This window comes from Populus trichocarpa, chromosome 17 (assembly GCF_000002775.5).
Source record: "Populus trichocarpa isolate Nisqually-1 chromosome 17, P.trichocarpa_v4.1, whole genome shotgun sequence".
NCBI classification, from domain to species: domain Eukaryota; kingdom Viridiplantae; phylum Streptophyta; class Magnoliopsida; order Malpighiales; family Salicaceae; genus Populus; species Populus trichocarpa.
In genome coordinates, this window is record NC_037301.2 from 5,978,223 (window position 1) to 6,005,041 (window position 26,819).

The window sequence follows — 26,819 nt, forward strand, 5'->3', positions numbered from 1 at the left end:
TGGTTGATTGAGGTGGCAATTTTAGACGACTGAATACGATGTTTCTGACCACTCTAAAGGCTGAAACCACCATCAGTTGATCAAGAAACACCTCCTTTACAACCGCATGTCTGCAATATCAAACGTTTACGTCCCATTTTCTCCATGGATCTCCACAACATCTTGTACCTACTCAACCAAAACTATAGTTTTAGACATTATGCTATTTGAGAGTACACTTTCAAACAATTGAATATAGAGCTATAGACCTCCAAATTAAGCAAAAGTGGGTCCGATCGAAAGGCATGCACCCCCTCTACCAAGTCCAGGTAGTCTCAAGCGACGTTGACATCGGAGATACTTTGACGAAGTCTAGAAAGTGGTCAACCAGTCAGCTTTGACAGGAACATTTAGTTGCAGAAAAGTGCCCAACTTTCTCATTGGTTTCCATTTAGAAACCTACATAAGGATCATATCAAGGGTTCAAAACCTTTCTCTTAGGATCCCCGGACATAAAATGCTCACCTTGGTCCCAAAGCACCCTACAAAACCACTTATACCCAAAACCAGCACCCTCTAGCAAAACCAGCTAGGTTTTAGCTATTTAAAACCCTAGACATCCCATCTAAAAGGCCTAAACCTGCCTATAAAAAAGGAGGTTGAAGAACACCGAAAAAGGAGAAAAAACAAAAAAAGAAAATGTTCTAGTCTGGCATGAATTGGTGCGCTCTAGGGTCCCGGTCGCGCTTCCCCAAGCCGCCGCCCCTTTGCAGTGGTGCTTGAACTATCGGGGAGCCTCTCATCTCTCTGCGATCCTCCTCGTGAGCTCCTTCAAAGCACTTATAGCAATTGCGTATGCATCGACTCACGGGTGTGATCATACCAGCATTAATGCACTGAATCCCATCAGAACTCCAAAGTTAAACATGGTTGGGCGAGAGTAGTACTAGGATGGGTTACCTCCTAAGAAGTCCTCGTGTTGCACCCCTCCTTTTTGCCTGTTTCCCATGCGGCTCCCCTCGCGACCTTCATCTGCCCCGCCCTTTTATATTTTTTTTCCTCCTGCCTCCCTTTCCTCTCACGCATGGTGTTCCCACCTGTCGAGAATAGAAGCATGAGGTTTCCCTCGAGAAGAGCAAGGGAAATCGGAGAAACTTGCAAAAACAAAGGCATTGAGGTGAGGTCTACAAGATCTAAAGATCCAGCGGTTGGAGTAGCGACTCCATGGTGACCCTAAGGAAAACAGACTCCGGAAGCTCCTGTAAAAATATGGGCACGATCCAGCGGTCGGATCATAGGTTAAGGCCCTTTTGAGCCGTTGCTCTGGTCTGGCACGAACTGGCCCGCTCTAGGGTCCCGGTCTCGCTTCCCAGGGTCGCCGCCCCTTTTTGGCAGTGCTTGCACCACCGGGGAGCCTCCCATCGCTCTCTGATCCTCCTCGCGGGCGCCTTTAAAGTGCTTATAACAATTGCGCATGCATGGACTCACGAGTGCGATCATACTAGCACTAATGCACCGGATCCCATCTGAACTCCAAAGTTAAATGTGGTTGGGCGAGAGTAGAACTAGGATGGGTGACCTCCTAGGAAATCCTCGTGTTGCACCCCTCCTTTTTGCCCATTTCCCATGCAGCTCCCTTTGCGACCTCCATCCGCCCAGCCCTTTTGTTTTTTTTTTCTCCTGCCTCCCTTTCCTCTCCCGCGCGACGTTCCCACCTGCCCAGAATAGCAGCACGAGGTTTCCCTCGAGAAGAGCAAGGGAAATCGCAAAAACCATAAAAACCAGGGCCGTAGGGCGAGGTTTGTAAGATCTAAAAATTCGGAGGTCGAATAGCAGGTTATGGCCCTTTTGAGCAGTTGCTCTGGTCTGGCATGAACCGGCCTACTTTGGGGTCCCAGTCATGCTTGAACCGCTGCGGAGCCTCCCATCGCTCTCCGATCCTCCTCGTGCCTTCGAAGCTCTTATAGCATTTGCGCGTGTATGGACTCGCGGGTGCGATCATACCAGCACTAATGCACCGAATCCCATCATAACTTCAAAGTTAAACATGGTTGGGTGGGAGTAGTACTAAGATGGGTTACCTCCCAGGAAGTCCTCGTGTTGCACCCCTCTTTGTCTGTTTCCCATGCTGCTCCCCTCGCGACCTCCATCTGCCTCGCCCTTGTTTGTTTTTTCTCCTGCCACCCTTTCCTCTCTCGCATGGCGTTCCCACCTGCCGAGAATAGCAGCACGAGGTTTCCCTCAAGAAGAGCAAGGGAAATCACAGAAAACTGTAAAAACTTGGGCCCCAGGGCAAGGTCTGCAAGATCTAAAGATCTTTCAGTTGAATCACAGGTTATGGCCCTTTTGAGCAGCTTCTCTGGTCTGGCGTGAGTCGGCCCGCTCCGAGGTCCCGGTCGTGCTTCCCTGAGCCGCTGCCCTTTTGCGACGGTGCTTGAACAGCCGGGGAGCCTCTCATTGCTCTTTGATTCTCCTCACGGGTGCTTTCGAAGCGCTTATAACAATTGCGCGTGCTTGGGCTCACTGGTGTGATCATACGAGCACTAATGCACCATATCCCATCAGAACTCTGAAGTTAAACGTGCTTGGGTGAGAGTAGTACTCGGGTGGGTGACCTCTTGGGAAATCCTCTTGTTGCACTCCTTTTTTTTGCCCGTTTCCCATGCGGCTCCCATTACGCACTCCATCCGCCCAGCCCTTTTTGTCTTTTTTTTTTCTCTTGTTTCCATTTCCTCTCTCGCACAGCATTCCTGTCTGCCGAGAGTAGCAGCACGAGGTTTTCCTCAAGAAAAGCAAGGGAAATCGCAGAAAACCACAAAAACTCATAGTTATTAAACCCGGCCCGGGGATTGACCCGGGTTTCATGGGTCAACCTAGGTCAACTTGTGTCAACCCGGAAAAATTTAAAAAAAATTAAAGTTTTAATATTTTATATGAAAAAATTAAGAAAAAATCCATGTAAATATAGGCTATACATATTGTAAATAATGAAGTTTAAAAGAATATTTTAAAAAAAAAATTATCCTACATTAAAAAGATATTATGTTGAGCTTTTAGTTAAAGTATTTAAACCAAAAAAGTTTCTTATCCCACATTGAAAAAACATAGTTTTTTTCTTATGAACATAGAGTATATATACTAATGGGTTTCAAATCCCACATTGAAAAAAATAACTTTTTTCTTGGAAACATAGAGTATATATACTAATGGATTTTAAATCCCACATTGAAAAAACATAGTTTTTTTCTTATGAACATAGAGTATATATACTAACGTGTTTCAAATCTCACATTGAAAGAAGATAACTTTTATCTTGGGAACATAGAGTATATATACTAATGGATTTTAAATCCCACATTGAAAAAACATAGTTTTTTTCTTATGAACATAGAGTATATATACTAACGTGTTTCAAATCTCACATTGAAAGAAGATAACTTTTATCTTGGGAACATAGAGTATATATACTAATGAATTTCCAATCTCACATTGAAAAAAGATAACTTTTTTCTTGGGAACATAGAGCATATATACTAATGGGTTTCAAATCCCACATTAAAAAGATATTATGTTATCCTTTTAAGTTGAAGTATTTAAACAAAAAAGTTTTTTATCCCACATTGAAAAAACATAATTTTTTTCTTGGAAACATAGAGTATATATACTAATGGGTTTCAAATCCCACATTTGAAAAAAAAAAAATCGGGTCTTGGCTGGGTCTCGCCCGGGTCACGGGTTGACCCGCCGGGTCGACCGGGTTTGACCGGTCTTTTGACAAACCCGGACCGATCCAGCCCCCGGGTTGGCCGACCCGCTGGCCGGTACGGGTTTAATAACTATGCAAAAACTAGGGCCCTGGGGTGAGGTCTGCAAGATCTAAATATCTGGCAATTAGATTAGCGATTCCATGGCTACTTTAAGGAAAACAGGCTCTGGAAGCTCCTGTAAAAATCTGGGCGCGATCTAACGATCAGATCACAGGTTATGGCCTTTTTGAGCCGCTGCTCTGGCTAAAGCAAAAGAAAACAGAAAACTATCAAACGAAAGTAAATAAAATCAGAAAATTATCAAGAAAACAAACCTTGGTCGCAAGTAAACATCCACCTACAGAAATAAGAACTTATCATAGAAGTGAGCAGTCAAGAGAGAGAAGCTCTCGGTTGTAGTCAAAGAGAAAACCGTTGTTATGCGCGACTCTTCCCCTCTCACTGTGCAACAATTTCTTCTCTTGCTCTTTGCACTCTTATAGTCTCTTCTTTGTATCTCTTTGTGTCATTTTACATGGCAAAATCAAAGAAAAAGTCCTCGGTTCTACGATTTGCCCAGCAAGACTATGGGTTTCGCACGTCACATCCCTCGTCTTCACAAGCACAACGTAAGTAGCCCTTGCTGATGTCGTTAATTTCAAACATGGGGCAAGGGTTTGAGTGAAGAATCGGAATAGGGGCATGCAGAGCACACCCCCTACTATTCTTCCATTGTCCTCTCCTGGCCCCTGTAGGCAACATGTGGAACCTTCTGTCTCCACAAGGCCTTGCCATGTTCACTTTGCTGAGGCTGACTCTCTTGGTTCTAACCTTGGGTCGAAGGGTGGAGTCACAGCTCCACCGCCACCTCTCGTGAAATGTAAAGCTTCCTCAGGAAGCCACAGACCTTCCTCCCCGGTCCACCCCACAGGTTCTATCCCTCTGTCCCCCTTATTAGTTCACTTTTATGATTATACTGCTTCGACATCTTGCCATTTACTGGGAACTGATTTGGGTGTGCACAAAGACCTATGGAGGTTCAGTTTAATTGGATACATTGCTGGTAAATTTCTAGGATACACATCCCTGTCAAAATCTATTAATAGCTCCTGGAAATGTAGCACCAAATTCTCCATGCATGATTCTGGATGGTTAATTTTCACATTTTCATCTTAAATGGACATGATTGAAGTGCTAAGTGGAGGCCCCTATTATGTTTTTGGCCAGCCATTGATACTAAAAATTATTCCTGAGTTTTTTTATTTTGAAACCTCTGAAATGGTTCGGATGCCAGTCTAGGTTAGGTTTCCTAATTTGCCTCTCCAGTGTTGGTCACCACTTTGTCTTTCTAAGCTTGCCAGTGTGCTTGGGAAGCCAGTTCATTCTGATACTCTAACAGCTTCCATGACCCGGCTCTCATATGCCAGAGTGCTAGTTGAGATCGATTTGCTAGCTGACTTGCCAACATCTATCAATCTCATCTTGCCTAATGGTGTGGCCCTGTCCTAGCAGGTACTATATGAATCATTATCGCGTTTTTGCAAGCAATGTAGGACCCTAGGACACATGATTTCTTCTTGCCCCAACAATTCTAACCATAAACATAAGAAGCATTCTCAGACAGTTCCTGCCCCCTCTGGATGTTCTAGCCCTTCAACTGAAACTGCAGCTGTTGAGAAGCAGTCTAACAGGGTAGAACCTCAAGGTGAGCCAGGGATTGATCCAATGTCTGCTGAGGTAGCAGTGGATGTGGTAGAGAAAGCAGTTGATTCTGGGCACAAGTGGGCCAAACTAGTTACATCAAAGTCCAGTCCTCCTGAACCTCTTCTTTCTGCTTCTCCTAAGATTGTGCAAGTCTCTGAAGGTCAAACTGCTGACACAGTTGAACCGCCTCTTCGAAGGCAATATTTAACAAGAAGTAGAGATGCTGCCTCATCCTCCTTTGGTCATCCAGGCAAGCCAGTTGGAATGGGTAGATGCCCTTCCAGGAGCTTCTCTATGGCTGATTCCAGAACTCAGGGCAATATAGTCTGTTCCTTGTGTTATGTTATGTTTGTTTGTTGCTCTTGTAGGCCTGTCTTCTTTTTCTATTGGGTAGCATTGCTTGTTGCCTTGCCTGTTTGTTTTGTCTTCTGCTACTTGGGTAGTAGTTGTTGGGTAGCCTCTTGCAGGTTTGTTCCCTTTGGTGCAGAGTTGTTGGTTCAGCCTCTGTCTGTGGCCTTATTTTTCATCCTTGTTGCTGCTTGGTGCTGTTTGTGGTTGCTCTAGTAGTAGCTGCTGGTTTCAGGCTTCTGTCTAGTCTCTATTGTTGTTTGTGGCTGCTCTGGTAGTAGCTGCTGGTTTGCCTTCTGCAGGCTTGTTTTTGCGTTGCTGGTATCAGCTTCTGCCTGATGCTGTTTGCTGTTGTTTGTGGGTGCTCTGGTAGTAGCTGCTGGTTTGCCCTTCTGCAGGCCTTTGTGTTTGGTCCCTGTTCCTTGCTGCTTCTAGTTCAGGTTCTACAGGTGTCCTGGTCCATGGGAGCATGTTCTCTGTTAAGCACGTTGTTGTTCTATTTTGGTTGTTTGCTTGTTCTAGGGAGTTTGTTCCCCTGAACAAGCCTATTTGTTCATGGTGGCTTTTCTGTTCAGCAAGCTAGCCTTACTTTTGGTTTGATCAAGGGAGTATGTTCCCGTTTTATGTCTATATATTTGTACTGCTGGTCTCCAGCTTGTTCTTTTTATCTATAAAATTCTTACATTTGATAAAAAAAAAAAAAGAACTTATCATAGAAAGAGAGAGACGTTATCCCCAAAGGAGTGTCTCCTCAAATCTGTTCTCCCACAACTGATCGAGCTCCTGTCTTCATGTCATCTGTAGATGACTTTTTGGTTCTTCCCTCCTCGGGCACAGCGGTTTCTGCTGATAAAGCCTTGGATCCAAACCATGGTTGTCCTTAGTTGCGCCTTCCGATTGAGTAGCAACGATGAGCACGCTACAAGCCCTAATCAGTGTTTTGGCTACAGTCTTCCCCGATCTACTGGATTCTAGCCGAGATCTGGTGCTCTGTACCCTATCAACGAATGATCTTGATGGAGGTTTGTTCTTTTGGTCCCTTTCATGGAACTGCTCTTTGCTTTCCCTGTTAGGGTCAATTGGCCTTTTGTCTGTCGGTACAGAACTCCTTGGTTGGGATTGGTGCCAGCCTTGTTTCAACTGAAGCTTTAAAGGTCTAAATAGCCCTCCGACAAAACATGAGATTTCCCTCTCATGATACCTAGTTAAATTGCCCTGTGCTTTTGTGTCTCCTGCAAGTATTGCTTGCTATGTTTTGTCTGTTGCTAGGGTTCTTCTCCTAGCTTTGCTTGAATTATCTCTACCCTTCCTGGAGGGTTTGTTGTGGTTTTGCTGCGCTTCCTAAAGCTTGCCTGCAGAGCCTAAGGAATATGCGGTCTGCTACTGCTATGCTCTTGTTCACCAGCTAGGTTTTGTGCTGTCTATTTGCGATAGTGCACCTTGATGTTGATGTTGTTCTTTTCCTGCGAGTGGTATTTTGGCACCTTTGTGCTGGTTTTATGCTGCTCTGGAGACTATGTGCGTCTTTTAGGCTTGAAGAAACTTGCTACTATTGGTTGGGCTCTAAGCTATGCGTGTTGCTGTTGGTTGTGCGTGTTGCTGAGTTGTGTTAGCTATGGCTTGTTTGCGCTGACTGTCTCTGTGTTGGGATGTCCTGGCTGGTACGCCTACCTTTCCTTGCTGCCTGAAGCATTTTTCTTCCTTTCTGGATGCTCTCCACGTTTAGGGTGTGCAGGCCATGTTTGGCTGCCTTGTCTGAATTGGCTGGTCCCATCTTCATGCAAGTTGCCGCAGGGGTATCTAGTTCTGGCCTTGTCATGGGCTGTCACTGCCATTGCTGCTCATTTTGCTTGCTTCCAATGCCTACTCTCTTGTTTGGGAGACATGTTGCTACTGAATTCCCTTCTGGGTTTAATTTTGTAACTTCTACTTTTCCTGGTTGCTTTGCTGGTATGTTGCTGGGTTTAAGGAGCTTCTCGTGCTCCCATTGATCTTTTTGGTTAGTTGTTCAATGCTATATGAAAGTTTTGTGTTGTTGACTGAGTCAATTGCCCCATTGGTTTGCTGGTGATTGCATTGTTAAATGTTGGGGTTTAATTAATGGTTTTTTGTCGCCTGCTTGCAATTTGTTGCTTGCTGGTTTTGATATCTTTGTTCAGGGAGCATATTCCCTTTTTGGTTGTATTTATTTGCTCAAGGGAGCTTGTTCCCTTTGGTACATGTCTGTATATTTGACTTGCTGGTTTCCAGCTTTGTTTCACTTTTGATCTATATAATTTCTTACATTTCATAAAAAAAAAAAAAGAACTTTCATAGAAACAAGACGTCAATTTATACTCTGAATATCTATCTTTTTTTATGTTGATTTGTTAATAGATCTGTTATATAACTAATCCTAATCATCAAACAACCACAATGTCCGCACTAGTAATTTAATTCAATGGCAGCCTTAAGAACTATATAAGTTGATTAATCTAGACAACATAATTGTTCGTAGTCCATGTTTGATTTGATCAATCGAATGTTCTCCCTAAGATTACTAATCTGGATCCGCCACAATTATTAATCTTAGTTGCTTCACAAGTTTATATACCACAACTCCAGTTTTGATAGCAAACTTAGCAATAAATTGTTCATAATAATAACTTAGAGTCCGCTCTAGTAATTAAAATAAACAATCATAGAAAATAAGCATAGGAGAACAAACATATTCATTCATCATATAAACTAAAAAGAAAAGGTAAACTAGGTCTCATAATTCTTGAAATCTGAAGCTTTATGTGTCCTTGCAACCAAGAAAGAGTTTAGTCTTGCATGTCTACTGAACAATTAATCAAAAAGAAGGAAGAAAACATGAATTCGGGTTTGTTAGAGGAAGGGGGTGTTTTTCTCTCTTCTACCTCTTTCCCTTCTCTCTTTCTTTTTATACTCTAGGAAACCCTAGTCTCTATTTTACAAAATAATCCTTTAAGTAGATAGTTTACATTTAAGTACTTTAATAATTATTTTTCTAAAAAAGGAGAAATAGCCTTGCATGAAATATTCAAGCTTTGACTTAGAGGAGCTAAATTGCTGAAATAATAACTTGGATGTCAGTTTGGATGCTTCGGAACGTAATTTGAACTCGTTTCTTCACAAAACCTGTTTGCTGGCAGAATTCATTTGTCATCTTAGAAAAATCATATCTCCCTCATATGATATCTTTTTTCGCTGAAATTTGGTATGTTGATAGTTCTTTGAGTCAGGAATCCAAAAAAATTAAGTTTGCATCAAATGGAATTTTGTAGCTCAAGATATTCAAGTCAGAATCGCTACAGGTCAACACTGGCAGATTGCGAGATTTGAATTTGAAGGATGCAATTTCCATGCTTTTCCTTATTTTATTTTCTTTCCTTAGATTTCCAGAAAGGTATGGATGTTAGCTTTTTAATGCCACTAAAATCACTTCATTTCGACCTCTAGAGCTCACGCTCTGCACAAAACATTGACTGAAGATCAAATCTGTCAATTACCTCCAATTTACTCCTTTTTGCATCTTTCATCCAAAAATGTTTTCAAAACATAAAATAAAGAATATCAAGGCATTTTATATATAAAACATACCCAAAACATTAGTTAAATATGGGTGAAACTATCGAATAATATAGTTGCATCAAATACCCCCACACTTAGCTCTTGCTCGTCCTCAAGAAAGAATAGATAAAACTAAATTGAAAATAATTATGACCAATCTCTTAATCTCCCATCAATGTCCAAGAATATATGTATTATAAACAAGAATACAATCAAGAAGGATAGAGAGTACAGATTTTCATGAATTCATTTACATGCAAACTTCAAAACTCAATTAATCATTGAGATTTAAATGAAATATATGTCATGCCAAAGTGATAGGTCCTCTCATTTATATACACTCCAATACTCATGTGTTTAGGGCTTTTGTATTTAAATCTCTCAAATTCAATCAATGAATATGTTCTACTATAAGCTTGCTCTTCAATCTCATCTCCATTACTAAAATATTACAAGCAATGTATGAATCAAAAGGTCTTACATTTTTTGTTGTAATTGGGCTAAGGTTAAGGTGAGGTAAAAGAAAGTAAAAGAAATGGTTAAAACCAAAAGAAGTAGAGCATTTCTAAAAAAACAAAAATCTTTCAAACAAGATATTCCATCAAGGCAAGCAAATTTTCAATCTTTAAGCACCAATACTTAACTTCTTTTGATTTGAAGCTCCATCAACATAAAATTTTAAGAACTATGAACACAATGGAACACTTTTCTTCTCTTCTCTTTTCTTTTCTTTTTTTTTCTTTCATCTTTGGCAACTTTACCCATCTTTTCATCAAGCATCACTTTTTTTTCTTTTCACATAATTTCCAACCATAACCCATGAGATATCAACAAGTATATGCTCTAATAATCCTTGGCCAGGGAAAAATAAAAACATATAAAAAGTTCAGGTTTACACATGGGTAAAGCAAAGAAAAGATAAACAAACTTAAAAGGTGCTCACTATGGATAATATGCTTTAGGTTGGCTTTTTAGCTCAAGTGGTTAAAATTCCTAATGCCTTTATCATCTTCATGTACATATGTAATGTGAATGTAATCTCAACAAGATATGAAGCAAGTTCTAGAGATACATATCATTGAAAGAATGCACAATCAAAGAACATAATGTTGAAGGCTCAAAAGCTTGCATTGGTATAATACTATAAAGTCAACATGACATATTTTCAAAGTCAATCCCTAAACCAATTAAACGTTAAAACTTGCATGCACACTCATTCATTCGATTTATATCTTCATCTATCTCAACTAATTTTCATACATAATACCCATATTCTCATAAACCAATGGGAGTTCAAAAGATAAAACTTAGACTTTTTTTTTTTGAAAAACAACAAAGAAAATCAAAATTCTCTCCATACCCCCACACTTTAAACACAACATTGTCCTCAATGTTGAAATAAAAGAAAAGGAATATAAGAGAATGACAAAAATAAAATAAAATGCGAAAAATAAAAGATAAGGGAAAAAGAAAGAAAATCTGATTTTTTTTTCTTTTTGTGTTGGGTTGCCTCCCAGTAAGCTTGTTTTATGTCATTGGCTCGACATGTGACATGGTCATTCTTCATAGATTGGTTTAGCTAATTCCACATAAGCGGTGAGTTCTGTCATCCAACCTTCATAGAAAGGTTTCAAGTGATGTCCATTGACCTTGAGCACTTTGTTTGTTTATAAACTTGTAATTTCAACTGCACCATAAGGAAAAACATTAGAAACAACAAAGGATCCAATCCAACAAGAGTGCAACTTTCTAGGAAAAAGTTTCAAACGCGAATGGTAAAGGACTTTGTCTCCAACATGAAACTCTTTTCTTGTAATCATTCGGTCATGAAGACTCTTGATCTTTTTTTGTAAATCCCTGCATTCTCGTAAGCATCATTTCGTATCTCTTCTAGCTTTTGCAATTGCAACTTCCTTGCAATCCCAGCAGCATCATAATACATGCTACATTGTTTAATGGCCCAAAAAGCTTTGTGTTCAAGCTCCACCGGTAGATGACATGCTTTTCCATAAATCATCCTATAAGGTGACATTCATATAGGTGATTTGTAAGCAGTCTGATAAGCCCAAAGTGCATCACCAAGTCGTAGACTCCAATTTCACCGGTTAGGTTGCACTGTCTTCTCCAAATAGACTTGATTTCTCGATTTGAAATTTCAGCTTGGCCATTCGTTTTAGGATGGTATGCTGTGGAAGTCCAATGATTCATATGGTATTTGCGGAGTAATGCTTCCATTGACGATTGCAAAAATGAGCGCCACAATCACTAATGATAGCTTTAGGGATTCCAAACCTGTCAAATATATGAATCTTGGCAAAATCTAAAACAACCTTAGCATCATTAGTTCGTGTGGCTTTCGCCTCAATCCATTTGGACATATAATCAACAGTAAGAAGGATATAAAGATTACCAAATGAAGAAGGAAATGGACTCATAAAATAAATACCCTAAACATAAAAAATTTCACGTACAAGAATATTCGTTAAAGGCATTTGATTCTTATGGGTGAAATTACCTGTTCTTTGGCATTTTTCACATGATTTGCAAAAGTAATATGCATCCTTAAAAATAGAAGGCCAATAAAGACCACTTTCAAGTACCTTGTGAGCCGTTCTTTTTGCTCCAAAATGCCCACCATAAGAATAAGAATGATAAAAAGTAAGAATGGAATGAAATTTATCTTATGGTACACATCTCCCAACTACTTGATCCACACAAAATTTCCACAGATAAGGAGTGTCCCAAAAATAATATTTAGCATCAGCTCGTAACTTATCTTTTTGGGATGTAGACAAACCTGAAGGGAATTCTTTGGTGACTAAATAGTTCACCAAATCAGCATACCATGGTCTTGTAGAGGAATGTAACACATACAATTGCTCATCGGGAAATGTCTCTCTTATTGTTTTGGTGTGTATATCCTCGGTCCTTAGTCGGCTCAAGTGATCAGTCATATGGTTTTCGAAACCTTTTTTGTCTTTGATCTCAAGATCAAATTCTTGTAAAAGCAAGATCCACCTAATCAATCTTGATTTGGACTCATTTTTCTTCAAAAGATACCTTAAAGTTGCATAGTCAGTAAAAACAATGACTTTTGTACCAAGTAGATATGACCTGAATTTTTCAAGAGCAAACACCACTGCAAAAAGTTCCTTTTCAGTTGTATGGTAATTGCAATGTGCTCCGTCCAACATGCGGGAAACATAGGCGATAACATGCAAATTCTTTCTAATTTGGTGGTTGGATGATAAGGGCAGATGTGACATGTCTTTTAAGCTCATCATAGGCATCTTTACATGCTTGATCAAACAGAAAATCCACTTCTTTGGCTAATAATTTGCACAAGGACGTTGTAATCTTCGAGAAATCTTTGATAAAGTGTCAATAGAAACCTGCATGCCCAAGAAAAAAACAAACTTTCCTCACGCATGAGGGCATGAGGGGTAAGGCAGTGATGAAATAACATCTATTTTAGCTTTATCAACTTCTAATCCACGCGAAGACACAATATGCCCAAGAACTATTCCTTGTTCTACCATAAAATAACACTTTTCATAGTTCAAGACAATGTTAGTTTCAATGCATCTTTTCAAGATCAAAGATAAATTTTCTAAACACTTATCAAAAGAATCACCATACACCGTGAAATCATCCATGAAAACCTCAATTATTCTTTCAACGTAGTCAGAAAAAATACTCATCATGCATCTTTAAAAAGTTCCAGGTGCATTACAGAGACCAAAGGGCATTCTCCTATATGCATATGTACCAAATGGACATGTAAATGTAGTCTTTTCTTGATCTTCAGGATTAATAACAATCTAAAAAGACTTACCTGCCAGGCGCTCAAGCATTTGGTCCATGAATGGTAATGGAAAATGATCTTTGCGTGTAGAAAGATTAAGCTTTCTATAATCAACACACATTCTCCATCCACTCGAGATGTGAGTAGGGATGAGTTCATCATTTTTGTTCTTTACCAACGTGATTCCAGTCTTTTTGGGAACCACATGGATTGGCACCACCCATCTACTGTTCGTGATGGGGTAAATGACTCCTACATCTAACAGTTTCAAAATTTCAGCTTTCACTACCTTCATCACAGGCGGGTTCAACCTTCTTTGCATTTCCCTTGTTGGTTTCACATTATCCTCTAATAGTATGTGATGCATACACATTGAGGGACTAATGCCCTTGATGTCGGCTAAAGTCCATCCAATGGCACAAGTTTTTCCTATTGAGCACTTGTTCAACCCTTTTGCTATGATAATAGGAAGTATATTGTTGTCTCTAATGAATACATACTTCAGATTATCAGGTAAAGGTTTCAACTCTAACTCGGGGGCCTGTAAAATAGATGGCAACAACTTTTTATGTGAAAGTACTAAATCAACAAAGACATTACCATGGAGGATGGTTTGCAAAGCCAATGTTGATTCTTGTATGTTTTAGGGGAACACATATGTGCCTCTCTATCTTAGTAAAATCATAGCTATAACTCAAAGTCATGCTTAATTCATCCTTACAATCAAAATAAAAAAACTTGCTACACACACTTATCAACTTGGTCATAACATGTGATAAAATAAACATTGCTATAAAGATATGTCATTGCATAATGAAAATTAAATTCAATTTTTTCATCTCCTACCTCCATAAACAAAGTATCCTTACCACAATAAATTTTTGTATTAGCAGTTTTCAAGAATGGTCTCCCAAACAATATAGGAGTGTTGTTTGATGAATCACAAGAATCACGTTCCATATCAAGATTATAAAAGTCATATGTAATAACCAAACTATCAATCTTAATTAGGACATCTTCTATCACACCTAGTGAGTAAACAAAACTACGATCCGCAAGTTGTATTACAATGCTAGTTTTAATCAAAGGCTCAAGACTAAGAGAATCATAAACATGTTTAGGCATAACACTAATGGATGAACATAAATCGTATAAGGCCCTTTTAAAACTAGCATTACCAATAACACATGGGATAGTAAACGCACCTGGGTCTTTTTGCTTTAAAGGTATATTCTTTTGAACAACAGCAGATACAACTTCACCCATACTTACCATTTCATGGCCTTTTAGCTTGTAGGCTCTCTTGGTAGTACACAACTCCTTCAAGAATTTGGCATACTTGGGAATTTGCTTGATAGCATCAATTAAAGGAATGTTGACTTTCACTTTCTTGAAAACCTCTAAAATATCTTTTTCTTTGTCCTTTTTCTTAGACCTGGAAGAAATCAAAGGAAAGGGTGGAATTGTTTTAAAACTAGAATTCAATGAGTTAGTACTTACCTTTGGAGTGTTGGTCATTTTTTCAATTTGTGGAGGAAGAGGATGTTTCTTATTTATACACAATTTGGTTTCTATCTCCCTTCTTCCTCTTTCTCAATTTTTTTCGACCTTTGCTCTTCAAGTTCTTTCCCACTTCACAGTGTGATCACACTAACATTCTCTTTTGGATTCAATGCTTGGGAGGGCAACTTTCCATTCATTTGTGCCTCTAATTTCCCTACACTTAAAGCAACTTGCCCCATTTGCTTCTCTAAGTTGTGAATGCTTGACCTTGTTTCCTGTTGAAAAGACATGACATTTTGTTGCAAGGTCATTTATGTTAGAAGCCAAGGTTTTCATCATCTCACGAAAATCATTATTGGATGACGACCCCATAACATTAGAGTTTGTGAATGGAGGGGGCTGTCTTGCTTGATAATTCTGTTGGGACTGAAATCTATGGGGATGGAACTTTCAGCTTTGACTGCCTTGTTGATGCGGGTTCCCATAACATAGGTTGGGATTATCTCTCCATCCGGGATTGTAAGTGTTGGAAAAGGGATCGTACTTACACTGGGGTTGTCCATTGAATGCTCTATCAACTGCATTAGCTTGTTCAATGTAATCTTCTTGCATTGTTGGGCACATATGTGAAGCATGTCCTTGTAACGAGCATATGCTACAAACTTTCACTTGTTGTACATTTCCACTAGCCAAAGAACGCACAAGAGAAGTAAGATCATTAACTTTATTCTCAAAGTTAGAAATACTTACCTCATTTACTCGTTTGCTTGGGAAATCTCCACGGGTGCCAAATTGTTTCGAGTTGGCTGCAATAGTTGAGATCAATTGGCATGCAGCCTTATCTACCAATGCCCCTCCACTTGCCGCATCAATGATACAGCGATCAATAGGCATCAATCCTTCATAGAAATATTGAATGAGCAGCTGATCGAGTATCTAATGATGATGGCATCGAGCACCAATACTCGGAGAGTGTGTCTCTCCATGAGATTGTTGAATCCCATATATTTCTTTCCTTATTTGGTAACTCGAGAGGCTGGGAAATACTTTTCAAGGAAAATCTTCTTCATACCATTCCAAGTTCCAATCGAACCTGGGAGAATAGAGAAAAGTCATGCCTTTGTTGCCCCTTTTAAAGAGAAAAGGAAAGCTTTCAACTTAACTTGTTCTTCGTCAACTTCGTTCGATTTCATGCCAACACAAATGATGTGGAACTCCTTGAGATGACTATGAGGATCTTCTCCGGAAAGTCCATTGAATATTGGCAGTAAATGTATAAAACCAGACTTGAGCTTGAGGTTGATATTATTTCAATGTTTATGCACAATGGTTGATTCTCCACGTTAGGAGCAGCGAGCTCCTTGAGTGTCTGTTGACGTGCAACAGCCATGGTGGTGAAGCGCGAGCTTCCTTTCATAACATGTGTAAAGTGTTTTCAATTTCGAGATCTACCTGCACTTGACTCTGATCAGTAGAACGGGTTACAGACATAAATCGTCAAAAAAACTCAAAAGAAACCAATCACACAAGAGATTGATAGTAGTGCAAATTGAATGAAAATCCTATGCTAGAAAACAAAAACTGCCCAAAAAACCCAATAAAACACGTGAATCCGCCATCGATAGGGTGGGGCTAGAGGCCAAAGGCCACTAGTCTTGTTCAGAATGTCGTTTCGCTTCAAGAAACGAAAGGTCGACACCTAATTCCACCAAGAATTTGGTTTTGAACAGTAACTGTACCGTACTGTAGAGTACCGCCGCAAGCAAAAAACTATTTTTTACAAGCAAAATAAATAACAATCAAAGCGAGTAAGAATCCGGTCGGGTCGCAGGTTGCGGCCCTTTCGAGCCTCCCATCGCTCCTCGCGGGCGCCTTCGAAGCGCTTATAGCAATTGCGCGTGCATGGACTAACGGGTGCGATCATACCAGCACTAATGCACCGGATCTCATCAGAACTCCGCAGTTAAACGTGCTTGGGCGAGAGTAGTACTAGGATGGGTGACTTCCTGGGAAGTCCTCGTGTGGCACCCCTCCTTTTGGCCAGCCTTCTTTTTCTCTCCCTCCTTTTTGCCTGCTTCTCCATCCGCCCAGCCTTCCCTCCCCCCCCCTCCCCGCCATCGATAGGGTGGGGCTAGAGGCCGAAGGCTACTAGTCTTGTTCAGAATGTCGTTTCGCTTCAAGAAACGAAAGGTCGACACCTAATTCCACCAAGAATTTGGTTTTGAACAGTAACTGTACCGTACTGTAGAGTACCGCCGCAAGCAAAAAACTATTTTTTACAAGCAAAATAAATAACAATCAAAGCGAGTAAGAATCCGGTCGGGTCGCAGGTTGCGGCCCTTTCGAGCCTCCCATCGCTCCTCGCGGGCGCCTTCGAAGCGCTTATAGCAATTGCGCGTGCATGGACTAACGGGTGCGATCATACCAGCACTAATGCACCGGATCCCATCAGAACTCCGCAGTTAAACGTGCTTGGGCGAGAGTAGTACTAGGATGGGTGACCTCCTGGGAAGTCCTCGTGTTGCACCCCTCCTTTTGGCCAGCCTTCTTTTTCTCTCCCTCCTTTTTGCCTGCTTCTCCATCCGCCCAGCCTTCCCTCCCCCCCCCTCCCCGCCATCGATAGGGTGGGGCTAGAGGCCGAAGGCTACTAGTCTTGTTCAGAATGTCGTTTCGCTTCAAGAAACGAAAGGTCGACACCTAATTCCACCAAGAATTTGGTTTTGAACAGTAACTGTACCGTACTGTAGAGTACCCGCCGCAAGCAAAAAACTATTTTTTACAAGCAAAATAAATAACAATCAAAGCGAGTAAGAATCCGGTCGGGTCGCAGGTTGCGGCCCTTTCGAGCCTCCCATCGCTCCTCGCGGGCGCCTTCGAAGCGCTTATAGCAATTGCGCGTGCATGGACTAACGGGTGCGATCATACCAGCACTAATGCACCGGATCCCATCAGAACTCCGCAGTTAAACGTGCTTGGGCGAGAGTAGTACTAGGATGGGTGACCTCCTGGGAAGTCCTCGTGTTGCACCCCTCCTTTTGGCCAGCCTTCTTTTTCTCTCCCTCCTTTTTGCCTGCTTCTCCATCCGCCCAGCCTTCCCTCCCCCCCCCTCCCCGCCATCGATAGGGTGGGGCTAGAGGCCGAAGGCTACTAGTCTTGTTCAGAATGTCGTTTCGCTTCAAGAAACGAAAGGTCGACACCTAATTCCACCAAGAATTTGGTTTTGAACAGTAACTGTACCGTACTGTAGAGTACCGCCGCAAGCAAAAAACTATTTTTTACAAGCAAAATAAATAACAATCAAAGCGAGTAAGAATCCGGTCGGGTCGCAGGTTGCGGCCCTTTCGAGCCTCCCATCGCTCCTCGCGGGCGCCTTCGAAGCGCTTATAGCAATTGCGCGTGCATGGACTAACGGGTGCGATCATACCAGCACTAATGCACCGGATCCCATCAGAACTCCGCAGTTAAACGTGCTTGGGCGAGAGTAGTACTAGGATGGGTGACCTCCTGGGAAGTCCTCGTGTTGCACCCCTCCTTTTGGCCAGCCTTCTTTTTCTCTCCCTCCTTTTTGCCTGCTTCTCCATCCGCCCAGCCTTCCCTCCCCCCCCCTCCCCGCCATCGATAGGGTGGGGCTAGAGGCCGAAGGCTACTAGTCTTGTTCAGAATGTCGTTTCGCTTCAAGAAACGAAAGGTCGACACCTAATTCCACCAAGAATTTGGTTTTGAACAGTAACTGTACCGTACTGTAGAGTACCGCCGCAAGCAAAAAACTATTTTTTACAAGCAAAATAAATAACAATCAAAGCGAGTAAGAATCCGGTCGGGTCGCAGGTTGCGGCCCTTTCGAGCCTCCCATCGCTCCTCGCGGGCGCCTTCGAAGCGCTTATAGCAATTGCGCGTGCATGGACTAACGGGTGCGATCATACCAGCACTAATGCACCGGATCCCATCAGAACTCCGCAGTTAAACGTGCTTGGGCGAGAGTAGTACTAGGATGGGTGACCTCCTGGGAAGTCCTCGTGTTGCACCCCTCCTTTTGGCCAGCCTTCTTTTTCTCTCCCTCCTTTTTGCCTGCTTCTCCATCCGCCCAGCCTTCCCTCCCCCCCCCTCCCCGCCATCGATAGGGTGGGGCTAGAGGCCGAAGGCTACTAGTCTTGTTCAGAATGTCGTTTCGCTTCAAGAAACGAAAGGTCGACACCTAATTCCACCAAGAATTTGGTTTTGAACAGTAACTGTACCGTACTGTAGAGTACCGCCGCAAGCAAAAAACTATTTTTTACAAGCAAAATAAATAACAATCAAAGCGAGTAAGAATCCGGTCGGGTCGCAGGTTGCGGCCCTTTCGAGCCTCCCATCGCTCCTCGCGGGCGCCTTCGAAGCGCTTATAGCAATTGCGCGTGCATGGACTAACGGGTGCGATCATACCAGCACTAATGCACCGGATCCCATCAGAACTCCGCAGTTAAACGTGCTTGGGCGAGAGTAGTACTAGGATGGGTGACCTCCTGGGAAGTCCTCGTGTTGCACCCCTCCTTTTGGCCAGCCTTCTTTTTCTCTCCCTCCTTTTTGCCTGCTTCTCCATCCGCCCAGCCTTCCCTCCCCCCCCCTCCCCGCCATCGATAGGGTGGGGCTAGAGGCCGAAGGCTACTAGTCTTGTTCAGAATGTCGTTTCGCTTCAAGAAACGAAAGGTCGACACCTAATTCCACCAAGAATTTGGTTTTGAACAGTAACTGTACCGTACTGTAGAGTACCGCCGCAAGCAAAAAACTATTTTTTACAAGCAAAATAAATAACAATCAAAGCGAGTAAGAATCCGGTCGGGTCGCAGGTTGCGGCCCTTTCGAGCCTCCCATCGCTCCTCGCGGGCGCCTTCGAAGCGCTTATAGCAATTGCGCGTGCATGGACTAACGGGTGCGATCATACCAGCACTAATGCACCGGATCCCATCAGAACTCCGCAGTTAAACGTGCTTGGGCGAGAGTAGTACTAGGATGGGTGACCTCCTGGGAAGTCCTCGTGTTGCACCCCTCCTTTTGGCCAGCCTTCTTTTTCTCTCCCTCCTTTTTGCCTGCTTCTCCATCCGCCCAGCCTTCCCTCCCCCCCCCTCCCCGCCATCGATAGGGTGGGGCTAGAGGCCGAAGGCTACTAGTCTTGTTCAGAATGTCGTTTCGCTTCAAGAAACGAAAGGTCGACACCTAATTCCACCAAGAATTTGGTTTTGAACAGTAACTGTACCGTACTGTAGAGTACCGCCGCAAGCAAAAAACTATTTTTTACAAGCAAAATAAATAACAATCAAAGCGAGTAAGAATCCGGTCGGGTCGCAGGTTGCGGCCCTTTCGAGCCTCCCATCGCTCCTCGCGGGCGCCTTCGAAGCGCTTATAGCAATTGCGCGTGCATGGACTAACGGGTGCGATCATACCAGCACTAATGCACCGGATCCCATCAGAACTCCGCAGTTAAACGTGCTTGGGCGAGAGTAGTACTAGGATGGGTGACCTCCTGGGAAGTCCTCGTGTTGCACCCCTCCTTTTGGCCAGCCTTCTTTTTCTCTCCCTCCTTTTTGCCTGCTTCTCCATCCGCCCAGCCTTCCCTCCCCCCCCCTCCCCGCCATCGATAGGGTGGGGCTAGAGGCCGAAGGCTACTAGTCTTGTTCAGAATGTCGTTTCGCTTCAAGAAACGAAAGGTCGACACCTAATTCCACCAAGAATTTGGTTTTGAACAGTAACTGTACCGTACTGTAGAGTACCGCCGCAAGCAAAAAACTATTTTTTACAAGCAAAATAAATAACAATCAAAGCGAGTAAGAATCCGGTCGGGTCGCAGGTTGCGGCCCTTTCGAGCCTCCCATCGCTCCTCGCGGGCGCCTTCGAAGCGCTTATAGCAATTGCGCGTGCATGGACTAACGGGTGCGATCATACCAGCACTAATGCACCGGATCCCATCAGAACTCCGCAGTTAAACGTGCTTGGGCGAGAGTAGTACTAGGATGGGTGACCTCCTGGGAAGTCCTCGTGTTGCACCCCTCCTTTTGGCCAGCCTTCTTTTTCTCTCCCTCCTTTTTGCCTGCTTCTCCATCCGCCCAGCCTTCCCTCCCCCCCCCTCCCCGCCATCGATAGGGTGGGGCTAGAGGCCGAAGGCTACTAGTCTTGTTCAGAATGTCGTTTCGCTTCAAGAAACGAAAGGTCGACACCTAATTCCACCAAGAATTTGGTTTTGAACAGTAACTGTACCGTACTGTAGAGTACCGCCGCAAGCAAAAAACTATTTTTTACAAGCAAAATAAATAACAATCAAAGCGAGTAAGAATCCGGTCGGGTCGCAGGTTGCGGCCCTTTCGAGCCTCCCATCGCTCCTCGCGGGCGCCTTCGAAGCGCTTATAGCAATTGCGCGTGCATGGACTAACGGGTGCGATCATACCAGCACTAATGCACCGGATCCCATCAGAACTCCGCAGTTAAACGTGCTTGGGCGAGAGTAGTACTAGGATGGGTGACCTCCTGGGAAGTCCTCGTGTTGCACCCCTCCTTTTGGCCAGCCTTCTTTTTCTCTCCCTCCTTTTTGCCTGCTTCTCCATCCGCCCAGCCTTCCCTCCCCCCCCCTCCCCGCCATCGATAGGGTGGGGCTAGAGGCCGAAGGCTACTAGTCTTGTTCAGAATGTCGTTTCGCTTCAAGAAACGAAAGGTCGACACCTAATTCCACCAAGAATTTGGTTTTGAACAGTAACTGTACCGTACTGTAGAGTACCGCCGCAAGCAAAAAACTATTTTTTACAAGCAAAATAAATAACAATCAAAGCGAGTAAGAATCCGGTCGGGTCGCAGGTTGCGGCCCTTTCGAGCCTCCCATCGCTCCTCGCGGGCGCCTTCGAAGCGCTTATAGCAATTGCGCGTGCATGGACTAACGGGTGCGATCATACCAGCACTAATGCACCGGATCCCATCAGAACTCCGCAGTTAAACGTGCTTGGGCGAGAGTAGTACTAGGATGGGTGACCTCCTGGGAAGTCCTCGTGTTGCACCCCTCCTTTTGGCCAGCCTTCTTTTTCTCTCCCTCCTTTTTGCCTGCTTCTCCATCCGCCCAGCCTTCCCTCCCCCCCCCTCCCCGCCATCGATAGGGTGGGGCTAGAGGCCGAAGGCTACTAGTCTTGTTCAGAATGTCGTTTCGCTTCAAGAAACGAAAGGTCGACACCTAATTCCACCAAGAATTTGGTTTTGAACAGTAACTGTACCGTACTGTAGAGTACCGCCGCAAGCAAAAAACTATTTTTTACAAGCAAAATAAATAACAATCAAAGCGAGTAAGAATCCGGTCGGGTCGCAGGTTGCGGCCCTTTCGAGCCTCCCATCGCTCCTCGCGGGCGCCTTCGAAGCGCTTATAGCAATTGCGCGTGCATGGACTAACGGGTGCGATCATACCAGCACTAATGCACCGGATCCCATCAGAACTCCGCAGTTAAACGTGCTTGGGCGAGAGTAGTACTAGGATGGGTGACCTCCTGGGAAGTCCTCGTGTTGCACCCCTCCTTTTGGCCAGCCTTCTTTTTCTCTCCCTCCTTTTTGCCTGCTTCTCCATCCGCCCAGCCTTCCCTCCCCCCCCCTCCCCGCCATCGATAGGGTGGGGCTAGAGGCCGAAGGCTACTAGTCTTGTTCAGAATGTCGTTTCGCTTCAAGAAACGAAAGGTCGACACCTAATTCCACCAAGAATTTGGTTTTGAACAGTAACTGTACCGTACTGTAGAGTACCGCCGCAAGCAAAAAACTATTTTTTACAAGCAAAATAAATAACAATCAAAGCGAGTAAGAATCCGGTCGGGTCGCAGGTTGCGGCCCTTTCGAGCCTCCCATCGCTCCTCGCGGGCGCCTTCGAAGCGCTTATAGCAATTGCGCGTGCATGGACTAACGGGTGCGATCATACCAGCACTAATGCACCGGATCCCATCAGAACTCCGCAGTTAAACGTGCTTGGGCGAGAGTAGTACTAGGATGGGTGACCTCCTGGGAAGTCCTCGTGTTGCACCCCTCCTTTTGGCCAGCCTTCTTTTTCTCTCCCTCCTTTTTGCCTGCTTCTCCATCCGCCCAGCCTTCCCTCCCCCCCCCTCCCCGCCATCGATAGGGTGGGGCTAGAGGCCGAAGGCTACTAGTCTTGTTCAGAATGTCGTTTCGCTTCAAGAAACGAAAGGTCGACACCTAATTCCACCAAGAATTTGGTTTTGAACAGTAACTGTACCGTACTGTAGAGTACCGCCGCAAGCAAAAAACTATTTTTTACAAGCAAAATAAATAACAATCAAAGCGAGTAAGAATCCGGTCGGGTCGCAGGTTGCGGCCCTTTCGAGCCTCCCATCGCTCCTCGCGGGCGCCTTCGAAGCGCTTATAGCAATTGCGCGTGCATGGACTAACGGGTGCGATCATACCAGCACTAATGCACCGGATCCCATCAGAACTCCGCAGTTAAACGTGCTTGGGCGAGAGTAGTACTAGGATGGGTGACCTCCTGGGAAGTCCTCGTGTTGCACCCCTCCTTTTGGCCAGCCTTCTTTTTCTCTCCCTCCTTTTTGCCTGCTTCTCCATCCGCCCAGCCTTCCCTCCCCCCCCCTCCCCGCCATCGATAGGGTGGGGCTAGAGGCCGAAGGCTACTAGTCTTGTTCAGAATGTCGTTTCGCTTCAAGAAACGAAAGGTCGACACCTAATTCCACCAAGAATTTGGTTTTGAACAGTAACTGTACCGTACTGTAGAGTACCGCCGCAAGCAAAAAACTATTTTTTACAAGCAAAATAAATAACAATCAAAGCGAGTAAGAATCCGGTCGGGTCGCAGGTTGCGGCCCTTTCGAGCCTCCCATCGCTCCTCGCGGGCGCCTTCGAAGCGCTTATAGCAATTGCGCGTGCATGGACTAACGGGTGCGATCATACCAGCACTAATGCACCGGATCCCATCAGAACTCCGCAGTTAAACGTGCTTGGGCGAGAGTAGTACTAGGATGGGTGACCTCCTGGGAAGTCCTCGTGTTGCACCCCTCCTTTTGGCCAGCCTTCTTTTTCTCTCCCTCCTTTTTGCCTGCTTCTCCATCCGCCCAGCCTTCCCTCCCCCCCCCTCCCCGCCATCGATAGGGTGGGGCTAGAGGCCGAAGGCTACTAGTCTTGTTCAGAATGTCGTTTCGCTTCAAGAAACGAAAGGTCGACACCTAATTCCACCAAGAATTTGGTTTTGAACAGTAACTGTACCGTACTGTAGAGTACCGCCGCAAGCAAAAAACTATTTTTTACAAGCAAAATAAATAACAATCAAAGCGAGTAAGAATCCGGTCGGGTCGCAGGTTGCGGCCCTTTCGAGCCTCCCATCGCTCCTCGCGGGCGCCTTCGAAGCGCTTATAGCAATTGCGCGTGCATGGACTAACGGGTGCGATCATACCAGCACTAATGCACCGGATCCCATCAGAACTCCGCAGTTAAACGTGCTTGGGCGAGAGTAGTACTAGGATGGGTGACCTCCTGGGAAGTCCTCGTGTTGCACCCCTCCTTTTGGCCAGCCTTCTTTTTCTCTCCCTCCTTTTTGCCTGCTTCTCCATCCGCCCAGCCTTCCCTCCCCCCCCCTCCCCGCCATCGATAGGGTGGGGCTAGAGGCCGAAGGCTACTAGTCTTGTTCAGAATGTCGTTTCGCTTCAAGAAACGAAAGGTCGACACCTAATTCCACCAAGAATTTGGTTTTGAACAGTAACTGTACCGTACTGTAGAGTACCGCCGCAAGCAAAAAACTATTTTTTACAAGCAAAATAAATAACAATCAAAGCGAGTAAGAATCCGGTCGGGTCGCAGGTTGCGGCCCTTTCGAGCCTCCCATCGCTCCTCGCGGGCGCCTTCGAAGCGCTTATAGCAATTGCGCGTGCATGGACTAACGGGTGCGATCATACCAGCACTAATGCACCGGATCCCATCAGAACTCCGCAGTTAAACGTGCTTGGGCGAGAGTAGTACTAGGATGGGTGACCTCCTGGGAAGTCCTCGTGTTGCACCCCTCCTTTTGGCCAGCCTTCTTTTTCTCTCCCTCCTTTTTGCCTGCTTCTCCATCCGCCCAGCCTTCCCTCCCCCCCCCTCCCCGCCATCGATAGGGTGGGGCTAGAGGCCGAAGGCTACTAGTCTTGTTCAGAATGTCGTTTCGCTTCAAGAAACGAAAGGTCGACACCTAATTCCACCAAGAATTTGGTTTTGAACAGTAACTGTACCGTACTGTAGAGTACCGCCGCAAGCAAAAAACTATTTTTTACAAGCAAAATAAATAACAATCAAAGCGAGTAAGAATCCGGTCGGGTCGCAGGTTGCGGCCCTTTCGAGCCTCCCATCGCTCCTCGCGGGCGCCTTCGAAGCGCTTATAGCAATTGCGCGTGCATGGACTAACGGGTGCGATCATACCAGCACTAATGCACCGGATCCCATCAGAACTCCGCAGTTAAACGTGCTTGGGCGAGAGTAGTACTAGGATGGGTGACCTCCTGGGAAGTCCTCGTGTTGCACCCCTCCTTTTGGCCAGCCTTCTTTTTCTCTCCCTCCTTTTTGCCTGCTTCTCCATCCGCCCAGCCTTCCCTCCCCCCCCCTCCCCGCCATCGATAGGGTGGGGCTAGAGGCCGAAGGCTACTAGTCTTGTTCAGAATGTCGTTTCGCTTCAAGAAACGAAAGGTCGACACCTAATTCCACCAAGAATTTGGTTTTGAACAGTAACTGTACCGTACTGTAGAGTACCGCCGCAAGCAAAAAACTATTTTTTACAAGCAAAATAAATAACAATCAAAGCGAGTAAGAATCCGGTCGGGTCGCAGGTTGCGGCCCTTTCGAGCCTCCCATCGCTCCTCGCGGGCGCCTTCGAAGCGCTTATAGCAATTGCGCGTGCATGGACTAACGGGTGCGATCATACCAGCACTAATGCACCGGATCCCATCAGAACTCCGCAGTTAAACGTGCTTGGGCGAGAGTAGTACTAGGATGGGTGACCTCCTGGGAAGTCCTCGTGTTGCACCCCTCCTTTTGGCCAGCCTTCTTTTTCTCTCCCTCCTTTTTGCCTGCTTCTCCATCCGCCCAGCCTTCCCTCCCCCCCCCTCCCCGCCATCGATAGGGTGGGGCTAGAGGCCGAAGGCTACTAGTCTTGTTCAGAATGTCGTTTCGCTTCAAGAAACGAAAGGTCGACACCTAATTCCACCAAGAATTTGGTTTTGAACAGTAACTGTACCGTACTGTAGAGTACCGCCGCAAGCAAAAAACTATTTTTTACAAGCAAAATAAATAACAATCAAAGCGAGTAAGAATCCGGTCGGGTCGCAGGTTGCGGCCCTTTCGAGCCTCCCATCGCTCCTCGCGGGCGCCTTCGAAGCGCTTATAGCAATTGCGCGTGCATGGACTAACGGGTGCGATCATACCAGCACTAATGCACCGGATCCCATCAGAACTCCGCAGTTAAACGTGCTTGGGCGAGAGTAGTACTAGGATGGGTGACCTCCTGGGAAGTCCTCGTGTTGCACCCCTCCTTTTGGCCAGCCTTCTTTTTCTCTCCCTCCTTTTTGCCTGCTTCTCCATCCGCCCAGCCTTCCCTCCCCCCCCCTCCCCGCCATCGATAGGGTGGGGCTAGAGGCCGAAGGCTACTAGTCTTGTTCAGAATGTCGTTTCGCTTCAAGAAACGAAAGGTCGACACCTAATTCCACCAAGAATTTGGTTTTGAACAGTAACTGTACCGTACTGTAGAGTACCGCCGCAAGCAAAAAACTATTTTTTACAAGCAAAATAAATAACAATCAAAGCGAGTAAGAATCCGGTCGGGTCGCAGGTTGCGGCCCTTTCGAGCCTCCCATCGCTCCTCGCGGGCGCCTTCGAAGCGCTTATAGCAATTGCGCGTGCATGGACTAACGGGTGCGATCATACCAGCACTAATGCACCGGATCCCATCAGAACTCCGCAGTTAAACGTGCTTGGGCGAGAGTAGTACTAGGATGGGTGACCTCCTGGGAAGTCCTCGTGTTGCACCCCTCCTTTTGGCCAGCCTTCTTTTTCTCTCCCTCCTTTTTGCCTGCTTCTCCATCCGCCCAGCCTTCCCTCCCCCCCCCTCCCCGCCATCGATAGGGTGGGGCTAGAGGCCGAAGGCTACTAGTCTTGTTCAGAATGTCGTTTCGCTTCAA

General features: G+C 44.8%; 24 non-coding genes and 1 pseudogene across 24 annotated transcripts; all 25 read left to right on the forward strand.

The window, feature by feature from the left end:
* The first annotated feature begins 848 nt into the window (after positions 1-848).
* On the forward strand, positions 849-967 carry LOC112324863 (5S ribosomal RNA). The gene has a single exon (XR_002979601.1). It is a non-coding gene; the product is annotated as a 5S ribosomal RNA (ribosomal RNA).
* Positions 968-1,467: 500 nt separating this feature from the next.
* On the forward strand, positions 1,468-1,586 carry LOC112324872 (5S ribosomal RNA). The gene has a single exon (XR_002978871.1). It is a non-coding gene; the product is annotated as a 5S ribosomal RNA (ribosomal RNA).
* A 383-nt stretch (positions 1,587-1,969) lies between these two features.
* Positions 1,970-2,088, forward strand: LOC112324878 (5S ribosomal RNA; annotated as a pseudogene).
* A 415-nt stretch (positions 2,089-2,503) lies between these two features.
* Positions 2,504-2,622, forward strand: LOC112324869 (5S ribosomal RNA). The gene has a single exon (XR_002978868.2). It is a non-coding gene; the product is annotated as a 5S ribosomal RNA (ribosomal RNA).
* A 13,948-nt stretch (positions 2,623-16,570) lies between these two features.
* On the forward strand, positions 16,571-16,689 carry LOC112325637 (5S ribosomal RNA). Its single transcript, XR_002979598.1, has one exon. It is a non-coding gene; the product is annotated as a 5S ribosomal RNA (ribosomal RNA).
* A 380-nt stretch (positions 16,690-17,069) lies between these two features.
* Positions 17,070-17,188, forward strand: LOC112324839 (5S ribosomal RNA). Its single transcript, XR_002978838.1, has one exon. It is a non-coding gene; the product is annotated as a 5S ribosomal RNA (ribosomal RNA).
* Positions 17,189-17,569: 381 nt separating this feature from the next.
* Positions 17,570-17,688, forward strand: LOC112324838 (5S ribosomal RNA). Its single transcript, XR_002978837.1, has one exon. It is a non-coding gene; the product is annotated as a 5S ribosomal RNA (ribosomal RNA).
* Positions 17,689-18,068: 380 nt separating this feature from the next.
* LOC112324860 (5S ribosomal RNA) lies at positions 18,069-18,187 on the forward strand. The gene has a single exon (XR_002978859.2). It is a non-coding gene; the product is annotated as a 5S ribosomal RNA (ribosomal RNA).
* A 380-nt stretch (positions 18,188-18,567) lies between these two features.
* LOC112324845 (5S ribosomal RNA) lies at positions 18,568-18,686 on the forward strand. The gene has a single exon (XR_002978844.2). It is a non-coding gene; the product is annotated as a 5S ribosomal RNA (ribosomal RNA).
* Positions 18,687-19,066: 380 nt separating this feature from the next.
* On the forward strand, positions 19,067-19,185 carry LOC112324851 (5S ribosomal RNA). Its single transcript, XR_002978850.2, has one exon. It is a non-coding gene; the product is annotated as a 5S ribosomal RNA (ribosomal RNA).
* Positions 19,186-19,565: 380 nt separating this feature from the next.
* On the forward strand, positions 19,566-19,684 carry LOC112324854 (5S ribosomal RNA). The gene has a single exon (XR_002978853.2). It is a non-coding gene; the product is annotated as a 5S ribosomal RNA (ribosomal RNA).
* A 380-nt stretch (positions 19,685-20,064) lies between these two features.
* LOC112324848 (5S ribosomal RNA) lies at positions 20,065-20,183 on the forward strand. The gene has a single exon (XR_002978847.2). It is a non-coding gene; the product is annotated as a 5S ribosomal RNA (ribosomal RNA).
* Positions 20,184-20,563: 380 nt separating this feature from the next.
* Positions 20,564-20,682, forward strand: LOC112324852 (5S ribosomal RNA). Its single transcript, XR_002978851.2, has one exon. It is a non-coding gene; the product is annotated as a 5S ribosomal RNA (ribosomal RNA).
* A 380-nt stretch (positions 20,683-21,062) lies between these two features.
* LOC112324856 (5S ribosomal RNA) lies at positions 21,063-21,181 on the forward strand. Its single transcript, XR_002978855.2, has one exon. It is a non-coding gene; the product is annotated as a 5S ribosomal RNA (ribosomal RNA).
* Positions 21,182-21,561: 380 nt separating this feature from the next.
* On the forward strand, positions 21,562-21,680 carry LOC112324855 (5S ribosomal RNA). The gene has a single exon (XR_002978854.2). It is a non-coding gene; the product is annotated as a 5S ribosomal RNA (ribosomal RNA).
* A 380-nt stretch (positions 21,681-22,060) lies between these two features.
* On the forward strand, positions 22,061-22,179 carry LOC112324857 (5S ribosomal RNA). The gene has a single exon (XR_002978856.2). It is a non-coding gene; the product is annotated as a 5S ribosomal RNA (ribosomal RNA).
* A 380-nt stretch (positions 22,180-22,559) lies between these two features.
* LOC112324837 (5S ribosomal RNA) lies at positions 22,560-22,678 on the forward strand. The gene has a single exon (XR_002978836.1). It is a non-coding gene; the product is annotated as a 5S ribosomal RNA (ribosomal RNA).
* Positions 22,679-23,058: 380 nt separating this feature from the next.
* LOC127904564 (5S ribosomal RNA) lies at positions 23,059-23,177 on the forward strand. The gene has a single exon (XR_008057864.1). It is a non-coding gene; the product is annotated as a 5S ribosomal RNA (ribosomal RNA).
* Positions 23,178-23,557: 380 nt separating this feature from the next.
* Positions 23,558-23,676, forward strand: LOC127904565 (5S ribosomal RNA). Its single transcript, XR_008057865.1, has one exon. It is a non-coding gene; the product is annotated as a 5S ribosomal RNA (ribosomal RNA).
* A 380-nt stretch (positions 23,677-24,056) lies between these two features.
* LOC127904566 (5S ribosomal RNA) lies at positions 24,057-24,175 on the forward strand. Its single transcript, XR_008057866.1, has one exon. It is a non-coding gene; the product is annotated as a 5S ribosomal RNA (ribosomal RNA).
* A 380-nt stretch (positions 24,176-24,555) lies between these two features.
* On the forward strand, positions 24,556-24,674 carry LOC127904568 (5S ribosomal RNA). The gene has a single exon (XR_008057868.1). It is a non-coding gene; the product is annotated as a 5S ribosomal RNA (ribosomal RNA).
* Positions 24,675-25,054: 380 nt separating this feature from the next.
* On the forward strand, positions 25,055-25,173 carry LOC127904569 (5S ribosomal RNA). The gene has a single exon (XR_008057869.1). It is a non-coding gene; the product is annotated as a 5S ribosomal RNA (ribosomal RNA).
* Positions 25,174-25,553: 380 nt separating this feature from the next.
* LOC127904571 (5S ribosomal RNA) lies at positions 25,554-25,672 on the forward strand. Its single transcript, XR_008057870.1, has one exon. It is a non-coding gene; the product is annotated as a 5S ribosomal RNA (ribosomal RNA).
* A 380-nt stretch (positions 25,673-26,052) lies between these two features.
* On the forward strand, positions 26,053-26,171 carry LOC127904572 (5S ribosomal RNA). The gene has a single exon (XR_008057871.1). It is a non-coding gene; the product is annotated as a 5S ribosomal RNA (ribosomal RNA).
* Positions 26,172-26,551: 380 nt separating this feature from the next.
* On the forward strand, positions 26,552-26,670 carry LOC127904573 (5S ribosomal RNA). Its single transcript, XR_008057872.1, has one exon. It is a non-coding gene; the product is annotated as a 5S ribosomal RNA (ribosomal RNA).
* The last annotated feature ends 149 nt before the right edge of the window (positions 26,671-26,819 follow it).